The sequence below is a fragment of the Bidens hawaiensis genome, unplaced genomic scaffold (assembly GCF_021521415.1).
Source record: "Bidens hawaiensis isolate Kalapana, Puna unplaced genomic scaffold, B.hawaiensis_p1.1 tig00002602_1, whole genome shotgun sequence".
Classification (NCBI taxonomy): domain Eukaryota; kingdom Viridiplantae; phylum Streptophyta; class Magnoliopsida; order Asterales; family Asteraceae; genus Bidens; species Bidens hawaiensis.
The window spans coordinates 749,067-773,501 of NW_027491141.1; the positions used below are offsets into that span (position 1 = coordinate 749,067).

The 24,435-nt window shown below is 35.6% G+C and overlaps 1 protein-coding gene and 1 long non-coding RNA gene across 2 annotated transcripts in view; both read right to left on the reverse strand.

Annotated features, from left to right (window-relative positions):
• The window catches only part of LOC143620537 (uncharacterized), a 132,944-nt gene that overhangs the window by 33,425 nt on the left and 75,084 nt on the right, over window positions 1-24,435 (reverse strand). The gene's annotated exons all lie outside the window — the stretch shown is intronic.
• LOC143620536 (uncharacterized) lies at window positions 9,062-10,186 on the reverse strand. Its single transcript, XR_013151352.1, has 3 exons — window positions 10,058-10,186; window positions 9,885-9,971; window positions 9,062-9,150 (listed from the first exon to the last, which is right to left on the reverse strand). It is a non-coding gene; the product is annotated as an uncharacterized LOC143620536 (long non-coding RNA).

Consider the following 24,435-nt stretch of genomic DNA (forward strand, 5'->3'; position numbering starts at 1 on the left):
TTTTAGATGTGGAGGCAGTATTACCACCCGTACGTCTCACATAAGGTGGGACATATGGGTTGAGTGGAGTACTCTTTTGAGTTGATTTAACCTTTTCTCCACTAATGGGTAATACTTCCTTCTCTTTTGTCTTACCCGACTCGGATGACTTATCCGAATCAGATGAGACTGGACTTGAAATTTTAATTTTTGAGACAGGCGAACTTGTTTCGCCTTTACTAACTTTCGGTACTTTACCAGTTTCCTTAGCAGTACCTGTCTGATCAGCTACAAAATTAACAGATTCATGAACACTGGGATTGAAAGTATAATTATGGTTTTATGGTGGTGGAACCTCATGGTAACCAATTCCTCCCCTTTTAGGTGAGGAACCTTGATCACTGACGAGGTGATCAAGAATAGCAGAGGAATTCCGGAATTGCTCCAGTTTCCTATTTAGTTCCACCACTTTTACCTGGTGGTCAGCAATCTGTTTTTCTTTTTCAGCGATTAATTTGGTTTTCTCTTCTAAAACCTCGTAGCTTAGATCGATCACATCAATTTTTTCAGCTAATTTTGTTTTTAAACTTTTAACGTCCTTTTCACACTCTTTAATTTTTATTCTATAATTATTTTCTCTTGTCTTTGTAAAATGATGATCTTCTTTCAAGGTTTTAAAATCGGCATCCAATTTAACATACTGATCAGTAATTGTTGCAAGCTGTTCAGACAAGTTTTCACACTTAGTACAGATAGGTTTAGTACATACCTCGGTGTTCTGATCATCAGCCATGAAGGCTTTTTCATTTTCTGCAGCTTTCACACATTCTTCAGCTGCAACCTTCGCCATGTGAGCTTGCTCAAAGAGTTCTCCAGAGAACATATTCCAGTTGTATTCTCCAGCATCAGACATCATGGCTCTATTCCCATTGTTATTTTCACTTTGCTGTGTAGTCCTCCCCTGACTACGTTCTACCCGTGCATTAGTGCACTCTTTTGCAAAGTGTCCATTCTGTTGGCAATTGTAACACCTCACCCTTGACTTGTCAAATCCTGGCTTTCCACCTACGAACTTTCTGCCAGTCTTCTTCATGAAACGCTTCACTCTTCTGACTATCATCGCCATCTGCCACTGCAGATCCATCTCCTCCAGATCATCAGGATCGATCTGGTCATAGTCTTCTTCCAAAACAGCAGGGTCCACAATCTTCCCTTGTATGTAGTTCTCGTAAGAAGCAATAAAAGATGCATAGACTGCAAACTGCTCTTCAGCAGATTTGACACTCATTGGCATCTTAGTGTAGTTATTGCTTGAAGCACTGGGAGAGAAACTACTTTTGGATGCTTGAGGTTTTGAAGCACTTGATCCTCCAGCAACGAAGCAAACATCACCGTTCATGTTTACAGACACATTTCCTTCATGAGAAGAGTCAGAACCTGACTCTCCTTTGGAGTAGTAAGCAGCAGAGTCAGGCTTCGAACTTGAGCCTGAGTTAACTTTGGCACCATACATACCAGGGTCTTGAATCTGATCTGTTGGTGTTTCTTTACGAACCATATTAAGCTCAAAGGTTCTGAGCTTGTTTACTGCTGTCTCCAAATCACAATTAGGAAAGTCTCTGTCTTCCCTCATTAGAACAGTGTACATTTCCCACTTCGGTGGGAGAGCATCGAGAAGCTTCTTAACTATTTCCTCTTCTCTGTAAGCAATTGAATAGTTGTTCAGCTCTGTCATTAGATGATAATATCGGGTGATAATATCATCGAGTGATTCGTTCTTCAAATGCTTGAATACAGAGAACTGGGTCTTTAACAGTTTGATCTTCGAGGAACGAATACCCACGTTCCCTTCGAATCTATTCTCAAGAGCATCCCAAAGCTCACGTGCAGAAGTGTACTTCCTGAAAGTATGGAGAATCTCTTGAGGAAGAGCCATTGTAATTGCAGCATGGGCCTTGCTCTCGGCCTCATACATTTTCTTCTCTTCTTCCTCCATCTTGCTGTACTTCTTAACCACATCACGACCTTCGTACACCATTGTCGGTGGGATATATCCATCCTGGATGCACACCCACATCTTTGCATCCTGGTATTTAATATACTGAATGAATCTATCTTTCCACGCTACGAAGTCAGTTCCTTTCATCAACCTTGGGGCCTTAGTAGCCGACCCCGCTTCGACTACCATTTTGACTAACTCTGAGATGTTAATCGGCGACATCTTTTCGAAAACACGAAAAACCCGAAAAATCAAAAAATTCTTCCAAACAGTACTATAGGCGAAGTTAAGGCTAACTTCGCTTAAGTGTTAACTTCGCTGGAAAAAATCTTAAATTCGCGTGACTTGGCGAAGTTGAGAATAACTTCGCTTAAGATAAGCGAACTTAGGAGGTAAGCGAAGTTGAGGATAACTTCGCTTAGGCGAACTTATGAGGTAGGCGAAGTTGTGGATAACTTCGCTTAGCCTTATATCTTCGCCGAAACCCTACTTCCAGTGACGGCAACTTCGCCTGAAGAACAGCAACTTCGCCCGAAGAACACTGAAAATATTCAGATCTGTTTTTGACGATTTAGCAATTTCCGGTCGGTGTAATGGCTTGAATAAGACTGTATAAGGTGAGTATAACACAATCCCAACGAAAACGTGTCCCGCGAATAGGTCAAACGAGACGTTTTCTACACCCGCGTGAAATCCCGAACCTCACAATCGAGCCAATGGCTCTGATACCAATTGTAGGTTCCTGGACGGATCGTACACGGGATATCGCTATCTACGCAGGTGCGGAATCCCTGCGTGGGTAGATACGAGCGTAGAATATGTAAAACACGAACACACGATACAAACGAAACCACGTTATATTATAACTCGAACCACGTCTATTACAGACACTTGACACGTGAAATGATCACAGCTATATCGAACTCTGAAAAACTCTCTAAAAAACCGAACTCTAAACAGTAACCCGTAGGTTACTTAAATACACGACAACTTCGCCTCAGGCGAAGTTGTCAATAACTTCGCTCGTTGAACAAGTTTGCCTAGGCGAACTTGTCAACAACTTCGCTCGGTTAACAAGTTCGCCTAAGCGAACTTGTCAACTTCGCTGTTACACAAACAATTACATAAACAATATTACAGACTCGATTACAGAGTTTATACATATGAACTACTGACATCTATGTACCAACATTTACTGCAGTCGATTGGTACACGCTCCTGTCTAGTGGTCGAGCATTAGGAGAGTCTAGATTTATAAATTTAAAACTAGAGTGTCTAGGTTAGGTTAGGTTTTTAAAAGACCGTTTTGCACATCACACGGATTTTGCCACTTTACACTTTTCAGACCTAGCGAATATTCCTGAGAGAGTGTGACGGTTGTCCTAAGATTAATATAGATAAACATTCCTTACAAGAAACCCTAATTGATTTACATTTGTATGAAACTTCCTATAAATGGAAATCTTTTGAGTTATTATTTGTGTTTGTTACATTTAATAATCTTTAAGCAACATATAGTGTTTGTTAGTGATTCCGCCGTCAACAAACATCTATTATTACCCTAAATAGCAAAGCCACGAACCTTCTTGTCGACACATCATTGTGTGAGTTGTGACATTTATTGTGAGTTTGAGTGATCAATACGGGACCGACAAGTGGTATCAGAGCTTGTTTGTTGCTGTTTGGGTGAACAATCGTTGCTTATCGTTGATTAATTGAAGATGAAGAATGACGTGAGCTGAATACTTTTCCATTGGATCCTGACGTTTGCAACTCTGTTTTTATTCATTCTTCCATATCTGCAATATTTGGTGTCTTCTTTCACTTGTTTTTACTTAATGTTTGTATTGTTTTTACTAGATCTTGCTCCAATCGAATCAGAAACATCAAATCTGAAGAGTTATTTCTCAGATCTGATTGATTTTCAAATTTGATTTTTAAATCTGTTGAAACTTTTCTCTGTTTTTCTTTAAAATCACTTTACAAAATACCAAAAATATGTTTGGTTTTGAAGAGCAAGAGGATTCCACTAACAAATCCAAGGTTGTACGGACAGGAAAATTTCATCAAGTGGCAAGTGTTGTTTGAGGCTGCAGTGTGTTATAATGACGTTGATATGTGGAATTCCATCAAGAATGGTCCATATGTGGCTGAAGGAGCAAAACCTAATCAAGCTGTGGGTAATAGAATGAGGAAGGTGGATGACAGAGCTCTAGCTATGATAAAGTTGGGTCTGTCTTGGGAAATATTGACAAAATTTTCACATCATACTACAACCAAAGCTATGTATGATGCTATACTTGAAATGTTTGAAGGGAATTCTGAGCTAAAAAACATCAAGAAGTAAAGACTCAAGCAACAACTTGAGAGATTCAAATATAAAGATGGGGAGAGATTGAAATCAATTCTTGATAGGTTTCTAGCCATAGTGAACAATCTCGGAATCACTGATTATGTGATGACTGATTCTAATTTGAACACTAAACTGTTGTCATCAATGCAAAAAGAATGGTATACATCTAGTAAGTTCATTCTTCATAAACCAAACTATGAACAACTCAAGCTGGATGATGTAATTTGCTTTCTTCAAGCCGCTGAGATAGAAATGATTGAGAACGAAATGATAAAGGAAGAGAAACCAAGTTTCCAGGTGTCCAATGCACTTATTGCACCTATGGGAAACTAGTCAACCAAAAACCAACAACAGATCCCCTATCATAGAAGAACCTACTAAACATGGTGTTGATACACCTAAAGCATTTGTTTTTGGTAGTTCAAGTAACCAAGGAAGCTTGTCAAGGTTTAATGTCCAACTAATAGATGACAATGATTCTGCCTCCATGGCAAGTGAACATTCACCTTATGCTGGTGGAAATAGTGGTCAAGGAAGTGAAACTCAAGCATTGTTCTCTAAGTTCACAGAGTTCTACAATGCATTTGTAGCCAAAAACATGATCCACACAAGTGTCATTCAAGATGATTTGGAACAGATTGATGTTGATGATCTTGAAGACATGGACTTGAAGTGGCAGGCTGCAATGCTGGCACTTACACTCAAACTCTACAACTGATTTACTTGAAATAATTGATGCATTGAATGTGAAAGTAGGTAAGTTGGAGAGTGAATGATTTAGAAAACAGAGTATGATAAATGGCTATCAAGCAAGAGATATAATTTATGAAGAAAAGATAACAAGCCTTGAAGATGATTGTGTGAGCAGTTATAGAACTCAGTCAAGATATGTGACTGAAATTGATGGCCTAAAGAAAATGATTGTTGAAGAAAAGGTGAAGAATACCAAGTTACAAGTTGAGAATGAGTTTCTAAGGAACTTATTTTCTACAGGAAACATTTGTGGTATTTTGAACAAGATAAAAGAAGAAGATAAATACAAAGTTGTTCCTCCACCATTCAACAACAATTATTTATCCAAGGTTGACAAAGAAAAGAAAGATGGATATCTTCAACAGTTCAGAGATGTTTTTAAAGACAAAGAAGAGTTCATTGACATTTACAAGTTGGTTGAAGTGATTAAAGATGGAGAGTTTGTTGTAAATGAAGAATTAAGAGATGATAAATCAATTCATGTGCAAGTTTCTGAAGATGACTTCAATGATGATGATCTGAATGTGGATGATTTGAGTGATTCTAGTGATCAAATCTCAGATGAAGAAATCAAAGATGCAGAAAGAAACAGAAGGCATAAGAAACCTGACTCAATTGATAAAAATCCTTTGTTGCCACCTATAACACCAAAAATGAAGAGACAAAATGAAAGAATGAAAAGAGAACATGTGTCTTTTAACATATGTGAAAGGTCAAAGGTGAGCTACAATGTTGTCAGGCCACCAAGCAAGACTGTTTTGAAAAGGATAAGTAATAATAACAAGAAAAAGGCCATTGAAACAGTTATTGGTGAGAACTTCATTCCATTATACCCTTTTTTCCCTAGCCATGAAGTGTATGACATTGAAGAAGTTGAAACTATGGAAGAGTATGAGAAAAGGCAATCAAGACACAAGGGAAACCTGAATGAAGAGCCTATGAATTTGCATAAAATCATTTTTGTGAAAAGCAAGACTGAAAGACAAGATATCAAAATTGAAGAGTTTGTTCCTTTTTCAATTGATTTTGATGGTTTGAAAACTCAGAAGACACCTGGATCAAACCACATATGTTTTGACCCTAAGTTAAATTAATACATTTTAAGACGGTCACGAGTAGCGATGGGGTCAGAACGGGAATTTGGTTTGTAGCACGTCTATCTGAGTTTTATTTAAAATGGCAAGATATTAGATGACTAACAAGTCCTGGTATAGAGTCTACCTAGCGACAGGTAAACTTGGTTTTAAATAAAATTCATATCATAACATAGATAAAATAAACACGTGGCAACTAATTTTTATACTTTATATTAATTTATTAGTTTGTGTTAAAAATTTTCAAATGTTAAAAAGACTAAGCAAGCCTACACGTTGCGGCAAGTAACTAAAAGAACCATAAGCACCAATCCATTTCTTATTTTAAACATTTTATTGTCTATCAAAAAATAGCCGTAGTAGTTTGTATGGCGCATATAAGTGTATGTCTATTATTAAATAAGGTGAGGAGGAGATCGAAATGATCGAGATTTGGGGGAGCGGTTTTGAAGAAACTAAAGGATGTTATATTAATGTTTGTTAATGCTGGTAATGAACTTGTCTTGAATGCTCGCCGGTAACCGACATGCCGAGGATTGGAATTGCCGGAGAGTTGCACTTAGTAATTTTAAATAAAACATTGGTTAAAATTAAGACATGACATATCTTGTAATTTTAAATAAAACTGATGATGGTATAGTATTATGACAGAATTACAAATTTTGTCCTTTAAAATAAGACGAATTACGGTTCGTGTCCTTTTCTAAGTTTCCTTGCAGGCGGTGTACTTTAAACTTTTTTTTCCTACAAGTTATGTCCTTTACGCTAACTGGGTTAGAAAAACTCTGTTAAATCCCATCACGTGAGAAGCATGTGAGGGTAGTTTTGTCTTTTTGCCTACCCTGCAACAACTTCTTCTTCTTCTTCTTCTTCTTCTTCTTCTTCTTCTTCTGTTTCTGTACCTTCACTAACACCATCACCTGCCATCACCCTTCCTCAACCATCACCCAACCTTAACCACCTGCCTCCATCGAATCTAGCACCACCATCCCTAACCGTTCGCCACCGTCGCATCAAGCACCACCTCTCCGCCAAGTTAAGCTTATTGGGGTTTTCACGGCCACCAGAACACCGCCGCTACCAACCACCGTCACCTAGGGTTTCCAAACAGAAACCCGGCAACAGTTGGGCAACAACCTCGCTCACCCTTTTCCGGTCGTTTCCTAACAAGGCCACGACACCGAACCCCGTCTTCAACACACCATCACCCTCCACTGACCACCATCGCCTGTTACCGTCTCCACCCGACCCCATTTTTCTGATCCATCTTGGGTTCCAGCAGCAGAGGCTAATTGAGCAAACAAAATGGGTCAAACTGAAAATTGGGATTGTTGAATCTTACTAGGCCTGACTTCAACATAACCCCATTACCGGACCTCCGGTGGTACAAAACACCGCCGTCATCACACCACCGCCGCCTAGGGTTTCCAAAATAGAACCCGGCAACAGGAGGTAGACGAACGGTTGAGGTGATGGAACCCGACCGCGATGAAGGATCGTCACCTAATCGATCGGTGTTGAGATGGATTTGGATTTTTCAGGGCATTTTCCGCGTCAATCATCGTTATTGGGTTCGATTCAGGAACCCTAGGCGAGGGTGGCGGTGGTGTTCCGGCCACCTATATCTGCCGTGACCTCTCTTTATTTCTCTATCTCTGTAGACCGGAAATTAGAAGCGGTGATGGATGGTAGTGGCAGCCGATGTTATGGTGATGAGAGAAATGGGGTTCTAGAATCGAACCCGACATTGTGGCGGCTGGTGGCGGAGTTATGGTGGCGGTGGTGATGGTGTTTGAGGAGTGGTTATGGTGATGGTGTGGTAGAACCTAGAGAGAGAAGTGAGATGAGGCAGTGTTAATAGATACAGAAACAGCAGCAGAAGAAGAAGAAGTTGCAGGGTAGGCAAAAAGACAAAACTACCCTCACATGCTTCTCACGTGATGGGATTTAACAGAGTTTTTCTAACCCAGTTAGCGTAAAGGACATAACTTGTAGGAAAAAAAAGTTTAAAGTACACCGCCTGCAAGGAAACTTAGAAAAGGACACGAACCGTAATTCGTCTTATTTTAAAGGACAAAATTTGTAATTCTGTCTAGTATTATATTCAACTTGTAAAGCTTGAGGTAATGAGGTCGACTACTCGACTCATCAACTAATTGAGGATTATGAGTACACAGTTCATTGTAGTTTAACACATTCTTAGTCAGTCCCTGTTATGAAGTTTCACTAACAAGCCAACCTCATTATGTACAACTATTGTATGATCACATATCATAGTAATACATGTCCTCCACCAACAGCATAACCTGCAACCTTGTTTAAAAATGACAACTTTATGTTACTATTTGCAACATTAAAAGGTAACATGAAAGAAATCAACAAGATTGTGAAGTAGGAACAACTTAATTTACCATAGCTATTACTGACTTTGGAAGTCGTCGAATCTGCACCTATAATGGGATAAACACGATCTTATTAAATTAGTTAATAATGCAATAAATATTTATATCAGGTTTGACAAGAGACATGTCTCATGAAATTGCAATATTAAATCAGTACATAACATGAATGAAAGATAAAAATTACTTGCAAATCAAATACATTTAAACGACCAAAATTCTTGAAATCAGCATAGCCATCTCCGTTTATAAGTGCCTAATCACCACCACTACAAAAAACCTTGGTTCTTGATGCACTCATATGTTTAAAAATCATCGGTTATAGGTTCGGTTTTACTCCAACCCTCTTGTTCTTTCCAATCGAGTCGTTTCCTGTTGGGCCGGCAAACTGGAAAAACGGTAAATAGTAGTCATTAGTAAAATTAAACAAAAGTTTTAACAAACACCCATTCTAGAAACAAAAAGCGTATACCGTTATCTTCATGTTGTGTAAATACTCCAACCATCTCGTTGTACAAGCTGCAATATTCATGATGGTGTACCATTCCAGCCTTTTTTTGTTGGCCCAATAACCTGGCAATAGATGAAGTCCTCATTTTTAATGTTACCCAAACTTTTAACAAACACCCATTGTAGAAACTACAGGCGTTTAACATGTTTCAAAATTAGTAAAAATTTTATTCTTAGATCCTAAAATACACTGTTTGGTTATTTTATTCGTTAAGAAATAAAATTGAAATATATATATTTTAATAGCATTCCAATCGAGTAGTTCTGTAGGCCCGATGACGGCCAAAGGTTAAATGGTCATTTTAAAAAAATTAACAAAACTTGTAACAAACATCCATTCGTCTTCCAATCAAGCCTTTTCCCGTGGGGCAAGTGACCTAGCAAAAGGGTAAAATTGTTGTTTTCCATTAAGCCAATGTTCGTGTTTCTAAGAAGCCATATATTCGTGTTTCTATGAAGCCGTTTTCTATTAAGCCAATGACATAGCAAAAGAGTAAATTGTCAATTTTAAAAATTCAACGAAACTCTTAAAAATTCTATGAAGCCGTGTTTCAATCAAGTTGTTTCCTTTGGGCGTGATGACATGGCTGTATATTAAAAAAGTTTTAACAAACGTCGATTAGTGTTCCAATCAAGCAATTGTATTTGAGCCCAATAAGAACATATAAAACCACATTCATGAAGCCAACTTTCCTTACTTTGGTTTTGTTGGTTATTCTTTATCATAATTTGCATTCATATGAAAGGGGCACTGATTTAGGCAGGGTAAAAAGAATGACAATTGACAGATTACATACCCAGGTCAGTGTCTCAATCAAATCCACATTGAATTACAAATCTATGATGTGAGTCAAGTGCATATCTTCCAACATCTATAAAGAAAACTGAAAAAATCGTAAGTAAATATTAAAAGTAAATAATTATTTACTTAATAAAGCATTACATTTAAGTATAGAGTAATCTTGTTTACCCGTATAGCCACACCGGTGATGAGGAATTCACATGGGATTTATGACTTGACATAAATAAAGCATTAGAAGGAAAACTGTGAAAGCCTTTAAGAGATATACATCTCCACCTAAAATATTTTATAATATTGTTAAAAATTAGACATCAGAAGACACACAAAGTAAGTAGTTTTCTTAGAAGAATCAAATATTAAATTAAGTTACATTGAAGTTAGCTTTTGTTAATCAAAAATGCAACAAGCAATTGCATTAATATTACAAAATGTCTTTTTCTTTTTAACTGAACAACTAAACCAGAAACATATATTAATCTAAACCCGACAAGCAAAAATCAAAAACAAAAAGGATCCCATTTTCAGGTATTTGCTCATTTATAAACAGATTAATGTATGCATCATATCTATATAAATAGTCACGATTCATTTTATAAAAACCTTTTCTTATTGCCAAAGGGATGAAACATTTTGACAAAACTTGTACCCATAAGAAAAGCAGTAAGTAAAATTCTTCCTTGTTTTTATCTGTAATTCAACTCATCGAATTAATATATAAATAAGTAAAATAAGTGCAATGGGTAAAAAGACTTGGAAGAAATTGTGTACCAAATGATTCATGACTAAATATTTGCTGGGTTAAAAGACCCTATCATGAAAGGGAGGCCATGAGAAGTACAAGCAAATTATTTTATAATGAACAGAATGACCTTATAACATGATTTATCAAAAATACATATAGAATATGAATCCAAGTGGATAATAGGATACGCCTGGTCCACACCGATGGTTTTCATCTTTTAAACCAATACCCGAAGATTAAGATTTTCATCATCAGTCAACTTTTGCAAAACATTGGAAAAAAATGTAACATGGGAGAATAACCTATAAAGAACATAGGCAAATTAGCAATGTTCATGTCTCTTGGTGGCACGGTCTCATGTATTTGTATGTAACAAATATTAATAATGTTGTTATTACCACTTTAAAAAAACAAAAGAATGAGTTTACACCACTAAATTAACCATCCTACTTTGCTTCTGATTACAAATTAACTATTATTCAATTTGGATTTTGGCATGTGTAATGTTTGCAGAGTTAAAGATCCTAAACAAATAGAGTTATTAGTATATTACCCGAAAGAAACACCATGAGATTCATCACCGATACATTCTTTACGAAACACGGAAAGAGGAACACCGTGTTTTATTTAGTCATCTACAAAGCATCTGATATCATGCTGCAAGCTTTATACAATATAGATTTCACCATTAATTATTAAAACTAATGTGATAAACAAAAAGAATAGAAACTTATTGAATCTGAGCCGTGGAGCAGATTTATAAAATCATCCCTCCCCTTTCTTAAAGATCTTAACATCGTTCGTATCAGCCAATAGAGGGACTCAATCTGCGTGTTCAATCAGACGAGCCCTAAGTTCAAACCCCAGTTGCAGTCAAAGAATTGTATCACAAAATCAATCCCATCCATTGAATAGGAAAATCACAAAATTTCAATTAGGCCGTACCTGGATTCAATCGAATGACTTTTGAACTAACTAAACGTAAAAAGTTCAATTTGCGTTCATTAGACCACCTTTGATTTCCGCGCTGTAAGGTAGGGTTTCGTATAGAGGTAGTTGTCATAAAATAAATTAGCGACCGTAAGTGAGTCTAATTAAAACGTACTTTTAATAGCTTATTAGGATTCCATAGATGTCTTCTTGAGAAGGGTCAAGGGCCCTGTTTGGTTTCCCGTTAAGTGAATAGTTTAAGATCCCGGTTCCATAAGTTAGCATTTTCCATCCATTTGATAGTTGATGGATTAGGAATTCTAGCCTAGGTGGTTGTTTGTAATCATCTGAATTAAGTCCAGGTTCTAGGTTCAAGTCGTCTTAAGTTTTATTAATTAGTTTTAATATTAATTTAATCTTAGTATTTAAGTAACCCCCCTCCCCCAATAATAATAAATAAATAGTCGCGTATGTAGTTAAGTCTAATTTAGCTAGTATACGTAATTTAAAGAGTATGTGGGTTCGATATCCGGACTTACTAAACTGTACTAGAGTCGATCGGTACACATGCCGGTTAGTAGTTCTAGTTAAGTTTAAGAGCCTATAATTTATTACTTAATGTCTAGATTAGTGTGTTTTTATATAACTACTTTTAGCATATCATGGACACACTTAAATAAACACAAATTAACAAATATAAAACATGAAATAGATGATTCATTTGATTTTCAACAAAAATTGAACATAAACAAGTATAATTAAAGACCACAAGGGTTAAAAAAAATATAATGAACATAATCTATTGATTCATGTAACACCATATTTTAATACAAAATCTATACCTCAAATTTTATGTTTAAGTTGAAATCTAAACATATCGTAACCGAAAATTATATATTCATAATAATATAAAAAAATAAACTTGCGTAAGACGCGAGCTAAAAGCTAGTTATTTATAAATGTATATTTCTTAAGCATTTGATCTGAATTCACAGGTATGAGTCTCATCAAACCAATATAGCCTTTAAACGGGTTATAACATCTCATTAAATTAAAAATTAATCTCACCAAATATTTGACGTGAAAATCTTATAAAATATGGATATATTAAACATTAGTATCCGATTTTTAAAAATAAATATTATTTATAATTAAAAAACAATTTTACAGTAAAAACATAATCGGGCTATGGGTCTCACCAAAACCAAATAGCTTCATCTCATTTATTAGTTAAATCTTTTTATCTTCGAATCCTAAGTATATTATTAACTTCCTTACAATAAATAAAATTAAAATATAAAAAATGTATAAATATTATAAACGAATAATGTAAAACAACCTCCTAATACGGGGAATAAAAACTAGTTAGATTAAATAACTTTAACTATGTACTATCGGTAAATAATGTTGGGTTTTAACAAGATTATCAAAGAAATATAAACTCATTTATATGAAAAAAACACAGCGGATTAATCAGTTTAAAATCTTGTTATATTGATTAATATGTAAAACCCAAGCCCCGGATCCATATATGAATTTACATGCTTACCAAAACCAACATCCATAGGGGGTATATGTAATACAACCTTTCAAGATACAAGAAGATGAAGGAGATGACGGTTTGAACGGCTAGCCTTCAATGGAGAATAACCTCAATCTTGCATAGCCTTCCAAGCCTTCAACAAACACCTTGCTTGTTAGGACTTGATCTTAGAAAACCTCATTCTTGCTATTGTTCTTCCTTGGCCGAAAATGGAAGAAGAAAGAAAGAGTTTTGCTTCTTGTGTGTGTGAGAGAGAAAATATTATTGAATAATAACTCTTGAACCAACAACAACCCTTGCATGTCCTTGAAAATAACAAGGTGTAATAAAGTGATGAGAGAGAGGAGGGAAGGGGGGGGGGGGGGAGGGCAGCCACCCTTGGGTTCCCACCCAATTTTCAAACTCAAAACAATATTATTTTTGTTACTTATGTATGTTATATGCAACATAACATAGCAAGGAACATGTATATTGTAACATGTCTTTCATGTTTGTTATTTAACCAACTTAAACAACAACATGAAATGTTTTCTCTCATAATATAAATTATCCATATAGTTTATATATTACACAAGTGAAAATATCTAGAAACCCATTTCTAAATATTCTAAGTGTTGATATTTATTTGTTAGATCATATCTTAAACAAATATCATGGTGTTTGTCTAGCTTGTTATTGGGAATGACCCGACTTGGATCATAACGTACTATCCACATCACCTCTAATAAGTGTCTTGGGTAGACCGATTTCAACAATCTCCTACTTGCACAAGATACATAGAAGATTGATGCAAGTAGCAAATATCCCTAATAACAGTTTACTACCCCTAATACGTATGACGAAGTGCCATTCAATAACATCATCCCCTTCAAGTCCCTTACTTGAAATGATTTGGGTGAATATATCATTTATCCTTTTGCCACAGATGTCATGCCAAATCCAAAGACACATAGTGATCATTCTTTTTTGAATTAACATAGCAAGCCTTAGACATCTCACTCTCAACTAATTAGAGGGACAAATCCCCTATTGACCTATTGACTATATACGTCTCTCACAATCACCTCGTATCATACCTAATCTTAGCCTTATGTACTGTTATGTTTCAGAGCAGCGAAGAACTAAGTCAAAGCATAATATTTGGTGAATATCAAGATCCAATATGTATCTCAGGTCGGAGGATACTATGATATTCGTCTTTACTCGAATTTACTTAAGATTACCAATCACAAGGATTCCATGTAGTAACATTTGAGGGTGGGTTAGTCTAATATTTATATCCCATAATATGAACCTTGGCAGCAAACCCTTGCTCTACATTCATACCTTATGAATATCCACCAATCCAAATTCATAATAGTCTTACCTTCATATTTGTTTCCACAAATATGAACGACTATGGACATTTAGAATAATTAACTTATTCACGGATTTAAACATGCTACAATGGAACATAACTCTAAAATCATAATCATAAACCATAATCATATGAATGAGTCAAAATAACAATTGTTCCGATATCCAAATACAAAATAGATCAAATCCAATCACTAGAATATCGAAGTCCTAAGGCGTAAGTATGACCCTCATGCTTCGGCCTTACAAGGAGCTTCGTGAGTGGATCCACGATGTTTTATTCGGTGTGAACTTTGCGAATACATATCTTTCCTTTTTCAACTTCATCCCTTATGTAGTTGAATCTCCGCTCAATGTGCCTTGTCTTTTGATGTGCACGGGGTTCCTTGATTTGAGCAATCGCACCCTCGTTGTCACATAAGATCTCTAGAGGGTCCCGAATGGTATGGACTACCCCTAGATCGGCAATAAACTTTCTTATCCACGCAGCTTCTTGAGCTGCCAATGAGGCGGCGATGTATTCCGATTCAGTGGTGGATAATGCTATCACATCTTGTTTTGCGCTCTTCCAAGAGACTGCCCCACCATTCATAACGAAAACATATCCCGATTGTGATCGAGAATCATCTCGATCTTTGGAAAGTCGCATCCGTGTAACCCTTTACAACTAGTTCTTCCTCACCAGAGCCATATATTAGAAACATATCCTTAGTCCTTCTAAGATAGTTCAATATGCTCTTAACCCCCATCCAATGGCTACTTCTCGGATTTTTTTGGTATCATGCTCAAAGCGCATGACACATTCTGTCTAGTGCATATCATGGCATACATGATGGATCCTATAGCCGAAGCGTATGGGATTCCTTTCATTTTCTCTTGCCCATCCTTTGAGATTGGACATTAAGTCGCACTCAATATCGTTCCTCTTTGAATAGGTACCAAACCTTTCTTAGAGTTCTCCATCTTGAACCTTTTCAAGATTTTATCAATGTATGCACTTTGGTTTAAACCTATCAACTGCTTTGATCTATCCCTATAAATCTTTATTACTAAAATATAGGCAGCTTCACCAAGATCTTTGATGGAAAAACAACTCCCAAGCCAAGCTTTTACACCTTCCATGGTTGGAATGTCATTCCCAAACAATAATATGTCATCAACATACAATACTAGGAAAGTAATGATGCTCCCACTAGCTTTCTTATACACACAAGCCTCATCATCGTTCTTGATGAATCCAAATTTCTTGACCTCTTCATTAAAACGGTGATTCCAACTTCTAGATGCTTATTTTAATCCACATATTGATTTCTATAACTTGCATACTTTATTAGGATGTTATGGATCGACAAAACCTTCGGGCTGAACCATATAGACATCTTCTTGAAGATGTCCATTTAGAAAAGCGGTTTTGACATCCATTTGCCAAATCTCATAGTCATAATATGCGACTATGGCAAATAATATCCTAATAGACTTTAGTATTGTCACGGGCGAAAAGGTCTCATCATAATCAACCCCTTGAGTTTGAGTAAAACCTTTTGCTACAAGTCTTGCTTTATAAGTATCCAAGTTTCCATGCATATCGGTTTTCCTTTTGAAAACCCACTTACTTCCAACCGATTTGGAGTTAAGAGGTGGTACAACCAAATCCCATACTTGGTTGTCATGCATGGATTGCATCTCAACGTTCATAGCTTCAAGCCATTTGTCACAATCAGATTGTGACATTGCATCATGGTATGTGGTGGGTTCATCCGAATCTACCACATAGCATCCATCCATGAAAAATCCATATATTTTGGGTGGATTACTAGTTCTACCTGATTTTCGAACGTTTTGTGTGTCTTGATAAACCATTTGATCATTCTCAACAACCTCTTGTTGAGTGATAGTATCAACCAAACGTGTATCGGCTTGTGGTTTTCGATCCTCCTCGAGTTCCACCGTTCTACTAGTTTCTTCCATAAGGAACTTAGTTTCCATGAACTTGGCCTTTTGAGCAATGAACGTTTTTTGCTCGGTTGGGTTATAGAAATAATATCCCATAGAGTCTTTGGGATATCCTACAAAGATACACTTATTGGATCGGCTTTCAAGTTTGTTTTGGGTGTTGTGCTTAACATAAGCCTCACAACCCCATACCCTTAAATATGATAATGATGGAACCCTTCCATGCCATATTTCAAACGGTGTCTTGTCCACTTTCTTGGTTGGTGCCATATTTAGAATACGGGCTGCTGAGAGCAATGCGAAACCCCAAAATGATAGAGGCAATGTTCTTCTAGCCATCATAGATTGAACCATATCCAATAGAGTTCGATTCCTCCTTTCGGACACACCATTATGTTGTGGTATTCCGGGTGGAGTGATTTGTGAGATGATTCCAAAACTCCTAAGATGATCTTGAAAAACATCACTAAGATATTCACCTCCTCTATCCGAATGAAGTACTTTGATGGTTTTATTGAGTTGATTTTCTACTTCATTTTGGAAGACTTCGAACATTTCAAAGGCTTCATCTTTGTGTCTTAACAAGTACACATACCCATAACGACTATAGTCATCAATAAAGGTAATGAAGTATCTTTCACCATTCCTTGTCATTGCCTTAAAGGACCACATACATCCAAATGTATGATACCTAATAAGTCTTTTGCCCTTTCGTTAGTTCCACTAAAGGGTTCCTTGGTCATCTTTCCTTGTAAACAAGATTCACACTTATCAAATGAATCATCATTTGATTCCAAAAGACCATTCTTTTGAAGTGTATGTATGCGACCCTGTTTATGTGACCAAGGCGACAATGCCAAAGATAAGTGTTACTCAAATCCACTTTGAGTTTCTTTGTGTTTGATTGGTACAACATGTTATCAAAGGATGTGTTATCATGAACTAACTCATAAATGCCATTAGACGGCATCGGTTTAAAATAAAAGACATCATTCATAAAAACACAAATACCATTGTCTACAAACTTTAAATCATAACCATATTGTCTTAAAAGAGAAACGTAGATAATGTTCCTAGTCAAACTAGGAGCATTCAAAATGTTTTTCAAAACAAATTCCAAACCATTTGGAAGCTTCAAAATATAGTCTCCTTGGGCTTCGACATCAACCTTTGCTCCATTGACCATGAAGAGAGTTGTATCTCCTTTCTTGGAATGCTTATTTCTTTTGAACTCCTGCAACAAATTGCGAATATGAGTTCCACATCTGGTATCCAATACCCATGTGTTAGAAGAAATAACATTAAGATCAATATGGATCATGAAAGTTGTACCCGAGGTTTGCCCCGCATCCCTGTTTGCTTTCAACTCTTAGAGATAGGTTGGACAATTCCCCATCCAATGTCCTTTCTCACCACAACCAAAGCACGGGTCCCCCGAGCTAACCTTTAGCTTCTTCTCCTTTGGTTTGGTTGGTTCCGCTTTAGCCTTTCCTTTGAACTTACCCTTGACGTGTCCCTTACCCTTGGCAACCTTTGCCTTAGGTTCCGGGTGATGCCTCTTATTATTTCCACCTTCATTGATCATGAGAACCGGTAAAACCTTTTTACCCATTCCCGCTTCAGCCATTTTGAGCATTGCGTAAGCTCACCAATGCTCTTGTCCCATCCATTCATGTTGTAGTTCATGACAAAAGTCTCAAACCTTTTAGTTAGACTATTAAGGATTATATCCGTGACGAACTCTTTTGAGACGGGACAATTTAGCCGTTCGAGTCGATCAATGTGGCTTTTCATCTTAAGCACATAAGATGAGACCGATTGGGTTTGTTCCATATGACACGCATGAAGTGCTCGAACCGTTTCGAAGCGTTCCACCCTAGCTTGAGTAAGGAACATTTCCTTAAGTTGGGTGATCATGTCATATGCCCTATGATGTTCAAAATCCTTTTGAATCTCAAGAATCATAGTTCCCAACATGAGGCAAGAAACTTGCACCGAATTCTCGGTGTATTTCAACTAATCGTTATAGGCATCCAAATTGTCAATGTTTGGTTCATCGGGAATAGGATCGTAAAATATGTAGGATTTCTTTTCTTGTTTGAGACCAGTTCTCAAATTTCGATACCAATCCATAAAATTGTTATAGTTAAGACGATCCTTATCAAGTATAGTTGATAAGGATCAATATGAATCATGAAAGTAGATTATTTGATAAGGATCGTCTTAACTATAAATAGATTACAAACCCAAATAAAAGAATATTACAACCAAATTGAATATAGAGCAAATCACAACACAAACACACATCCAAACACAAGGTCATGGCTAGGTTATGATCATCCAAATGCACATCCAAATATGCAAGTATTACATGTCAAAAATGGTTCCCCTTGTGAACCTCAAACTTTCGGCCAAAGATAAGAAAACCGAAAGTTTTGGGTTTTGTCCAAACAAAACAACCAATCGTCCAAATGACTTAATTCTTCAAGATTATCACATGCATGTAAAGTATAATCTTGAAAAACCAAGGGGTAACCAAAAGCCCCAAAATTTTGGGCCAAACGGTGAACCACACCATAAAACCTGAAATTTTTTTAATCTATTGAAGCATGTATCCGTATAAGCGGCTCTTAATGCCATTATTGGGTTTTAAAAAGATTATCAAAGTCATATAAACCCATGTATATGAAAAACATAGCGGATTAATTAGTTTAAAATCTTGTTATATTGATTAATATAAAACTTGTTTTATATGTAAAACCCAAGCCCCGGATCCATATACGAATTTACATGCTTACCAAAACCAACATCCATAGGGGGTATATGTAATACAACCTATCAAGATGCAAGACGATGAAGGAGATGACGGTTTTAACGGCTAGCCTTCAATGGACAAGAGCCTCAAGCTTGTATACCCTTCCAAGCCTTCAACAAACACCTTGCTTGCTAGGATTTGATATTAGAAAACCTCCTTCTTGATCTTATTATTCCTTGGCTGAAAATGGAAGAAGAAAGAAAGAGTTTTGCTTCTTGTGTGTGTGTGAGAGAAAGTATTATTGAATAATAACTCTTGAACCAACAACAACCCTTGCATGTCCTTGAAAATAACAAGGTGTAATAAAGTGATGAGAGAGAGGAGGGAAAAGGGGGGGGGGGGGGCGGCCACCCTTGGGTTTCCACCCAATTTTCAAACTCAAAACAATATTATTTTTGTTACTTATGTATCTTATATGCAACATAACATAACAAGGAACATGTATATTGTAACATGTCTTTCATGTTTGTTATTTAACCAACTTAAACAACAACATGAAATGTTTTCTCTCATAATATAAATTATCCATATAGTTTATATATTACACAAGTGAAAATATCTAGAAACCCATTTATAAATATTCTAAGTGTTGATATTTATTTGTTAGATCATATCTTAAATAAATATCATGGTGTTTGTCTAGCTTGTTATTGGGTATGACCCGACTTGGATCATAACGTACTAGCCACATCAACTCTAATATGTGTCTTGGCAGACCGATTCCAACAAATAATAGTGTCAATTACAGTAAAAAACATTATATTTTCTCTTTACTTTTTCAATTAAATAATATTTTTTATTCTTTTATCATTATCTTTCTATATTCTCCAGTCACAACCACTTTAAAAAAAACATTAAGAAGTTATATAGGGTGAATAATATTACTCCAATTTTCTCATCAACAAAAGTTTCTCTATGCCTTACGGTCTCTTTTTTCTTCACACCCCACTGTAGGCTACGGTGGCCTAACCGTATCTTACAACGGACCTGCCGCAAAAGTCTGTTTTTTTTGTTTTTCTTTCATATAAAAGCCCAGATAAATCCTAAGTCGACTATTATTAATACTATATCACTTAGGGACGATTTTGGAGGCAATTCTTTACCATCTTAACACCTCTTAATAACCAAATCATCCATGAATTTGTCCTTCCGATCAAGAATTAAAAGAACCGAGATGCAGAGGCAAGGCTAAACCTCTTGTGACCACTTCAGGTGTAGGATTTACATAACTAGTTGTTTTTGTGACTTATATTTATGATTGGAAAGAGCTTTGATTTAATCATTCGTTTAATCTAGCTTTACGTTTATTTAAACTGTTTAAACAGTTGTTTTTCTGGGATTCATGTTTCTTAACAATCAATTGGTTTGTATTCATCAACAATTAGGATTAATTTTTTATCGTCATTAAACCATTGTATTTTCATTAAACCGTTTACCTTTGATCATTAATTTATTTTGTAATTAGATAGACCACGTTTAGTTGTGTCAATTCGTCAGATTGAGTTCCGTGAATCATCATAACAAAACTAATGCGTCTAGTAATTATTTATCAAAATTAGTTAATGAACCATATGTATGTGGGTCCATGAGATAGGAGTTACAATTATACAGTTCATTGCATTTCCCGAACCTTAAGTGTAGTTACCCTTTTTCCAATCGTTTTACAAATAAATTAATATTTAAACTGATTGACATCGTTTTTCCACTATAGTATAATTATTTAAAAACCATTAAACTTAACTAGCACTTTCCACTGATTCTTTATGGATTCGACACCTTACTTGTCTATACTAAAGGTAATTTTTATAAATCTTATTTATTGTGTCATCGATCAAAATGGCGTCGTTGTCGGGGAATCAACACGCAAAGTGCCAGTTTAGTTCTTGCTTTTGTTTTTATTTTGTTTGATTATACACGGGGTTTTTTGTTCTCGTGTGTGCATGTAATCTTACAGGTTTATGCATACGAGATCTTCAAGAAGTAAACAGCCGCTACATTTTGATCCAGAAATTGAGAAAATAGTTAAGAGATAAGAGCAGCTCACAAAACTGGTTTGAATAAAAATACTGAAAACGAATCATCAAAACAGAAAGCCAAAAACATGAGTTAGCACGAGGATCAAGAACTACCTGTTAACCTACCTAGAAACCAAGACCAACCCATCAATCAAGAATACCCAATTCCACATAATGACCAACTACCACCACCTGGTCAAAACCAAAACAGAAACAACAATAGAGCTAACCGAGGTGGTGGTTGTGACATTTGTCAAATTCGGATTAATAACTGTATTCGTTTCTATTACCTGTTTGTACTCGAATACTCGTATTTAATAAAACGACGAATTCTTATTAATTATATTATGTTTATATGCATTTAAATTGTCTATCATGTGCATTTAGCCCCTACACTTTGGTTTTTGTAGCTATTGATCACCCAGTAATAAACAAACGACCAAATTGCAATATACCAAACTTTTCCCTCCATTTCCCCTCTTCATCTTCAATCCATTAAATCAAACATAAATCATGGAATTAAACATAATTACTTTTTTCTTAGAGCTCTGTTTTTGCAATTGGGTTGTTGCGATTACGGGTTGGATGTTTAATTGTCCAGGCGATAATGATAGTATCTTGTACCTGAACCAGTGGCTCACTTTTTCTAAGTAATGGGGAAGAAAACCGAAACATGCCACCGAAAGACTATAGTTAGACAAACCTTCATTCTTTAGATCAAAATGAGTTCTTAATTTCAAGCATATTTATAAAATTGTTCGAATTGTTTAATCGTCAATTAATGACATTGGTAACCGACCCAAACCAATTTGAAAATAAATCAATTCGTGACGATCATAAGTAGAAAGTTCAAATTCTTCAGTCAGTAGGGTATTTGAAATACCCGGTTTCGAGTATTGGAATTACCCGGTTTCTAGAATGGAACCGGTCCGAGCTTTAGTACCGAAATGCATACCCTATCTGTACCCTATGGATAGGGTCGGATACGGGTACGAGTTCGGGTATTAAAAACTCGGGTATTAAAAAAAGTGGTTCGTGTTTTTTGTGCATCTCTACTATAATCTATCACACATGCACTTTTATAAATCGGTCAATAAAGATTGTCGATTGCTCTATTACTCATAGCACAATGTTATCTTAATAAAAATAAAAAACCGTATTTTTAGGGTTATTAGAGCATTCCCGATGGGTACTCCATACACATCTTCATTTCTAAAAGATTAAAAAAATCATCTAAATAACCACTCCAACCCATTCCCTATCTCCAAACTCCATTTCTAAATTTTAATAAAATGGTATAGGAAGCCTCCAAATTTATAGCATTGCCACAACATTCCATTTCCAACTACCGTTCTATAAAAATATATTAGAAATTAATATATATTGAAAATGATAAAAAGACAAAATAGTACATAGTTAAAATTATAAATGGAAGAAAAAGAAAAAATAATAAAAAAAGAATGTAGAGATGGGAATGAAGAATGGGTTGATGAGGTTTTTATAAAATAATGTGTAAATTAAAGAAATTGTGTTTTTAGTTAAATTTTAAAGATGGAGATCAAGAACCTATGAGGAATGCTTTTACACACCAAAACTAATATTGAAAAAACACATTAACATCCGATAATCTGACCCGAGATTCACTATTTGGAAAAATATATGTATTACTAGGTTTTATCCCCCGTATTGCGGTGGTTGGTTACATTTTCCGTTTCCAATATATATAATTTATTTTAATTTTATTTATTGTAAGGATGTTAATAATATACTTAAGGTTTAATGATCAGAATGTTTCACAAATAAATAAGATGTTATAACCCATTTAAAAGTTATATGGGTTTGGTGAGACCCATGACCCGCTTATTTTTTACTATAATATTGTTTCTTAATTATAAATAATATTTTTTTTATAAAATACTGGCTTTTAATTTTTAGTATATCTCTATTTTATAGGATTTTCATATCAAATATATGGTGATATATATTCTTAATACAATGGAATTTTATAATCCGTTTAAAGGTTATCTGCGTTTGGTGATACTCATACCCGTGAATTCAGGTCAAATGCTTTAGAATGCTCCATTTACAAATAAAACAATCTGATAGCTTGAGAAAATGTAGGTTGCAACCAGAGAGATTTTAAATGTTTTGTTTTTATATATTTAAGATTTATTATCTAACACATATATATTAATAAGAGAGTTGGCCACTTGGCGGCACCTTATTTGTACTAGACAATTTTGTTTTTTTGTGCTTTTGTTTTGTTTTACTTCCGGTTCATAATGAGCGTGATGAAAACTAGTCGAATGCCAATTTTGTTTTGCTTTTTTTTTTGTTTTGTTTCAATACTATAACGAATGTGACGGAATCCAACTGAATACGAGTACACTCACCGTGTTGTTTTAGTTCTAGTACTGTAAAGAACGTAACGAAAATCAACCGCATGCCAATTTTCTTTAATTCTGGTATCGTAATGAACATGACTGGACCAACAAAATTTGCGTAGACTCACAACCTCAATGCCCGAGATCAATAACAATCAAGTTTTACTAACGCTTGAGTTTTACCGACCGAAGTCACCCCATTGGTCACTCAAATATTATATATTATTTTGTTTTAGTTATGGTTTACTATTAGTACAATAACGCATGTAACCGAAATCATAAGCGTTTGCGCGGACTTACCATCTTAATGCTTGAGACTGATAACACTTAGGTTTTATCAATTTAAGAATTTTATACACCAGTCTCAGCATAACGCGTCAAATAACACACTAGTTAATTATATGATAAAATAGTAATTTTGAAAAAAAAAAAATTAAAAAGCTTCTATTAGCCCACCAAATTTTTAGCCAGCAACTTTGCTAAATAAATTAATAAGGTGCTTAATTTATATTTAGTAGAATAGGCTTTGTGATTCAAAAGGGGATAGCGGCGCAGCTTGTTGCTCGCTTACCCATTATCCAGATGTAGGTCGGTTTGTGTTATATATAAAAGGATTTACGGAATCGAAGAGAGATTACCGTATACAAGTCTTAAAAAAAAAAATTATTGTCAAAAGTCATATATTTGAGATATGAGTATTCTATAATCATAGGTTCTAGGAGAATAAGTGATAATCATTCATTAAAGCTAAAAACTTTAGTTTATGGGTTCTCCACCATACCAAAAAGAATTAGAAATATCCTCTTAT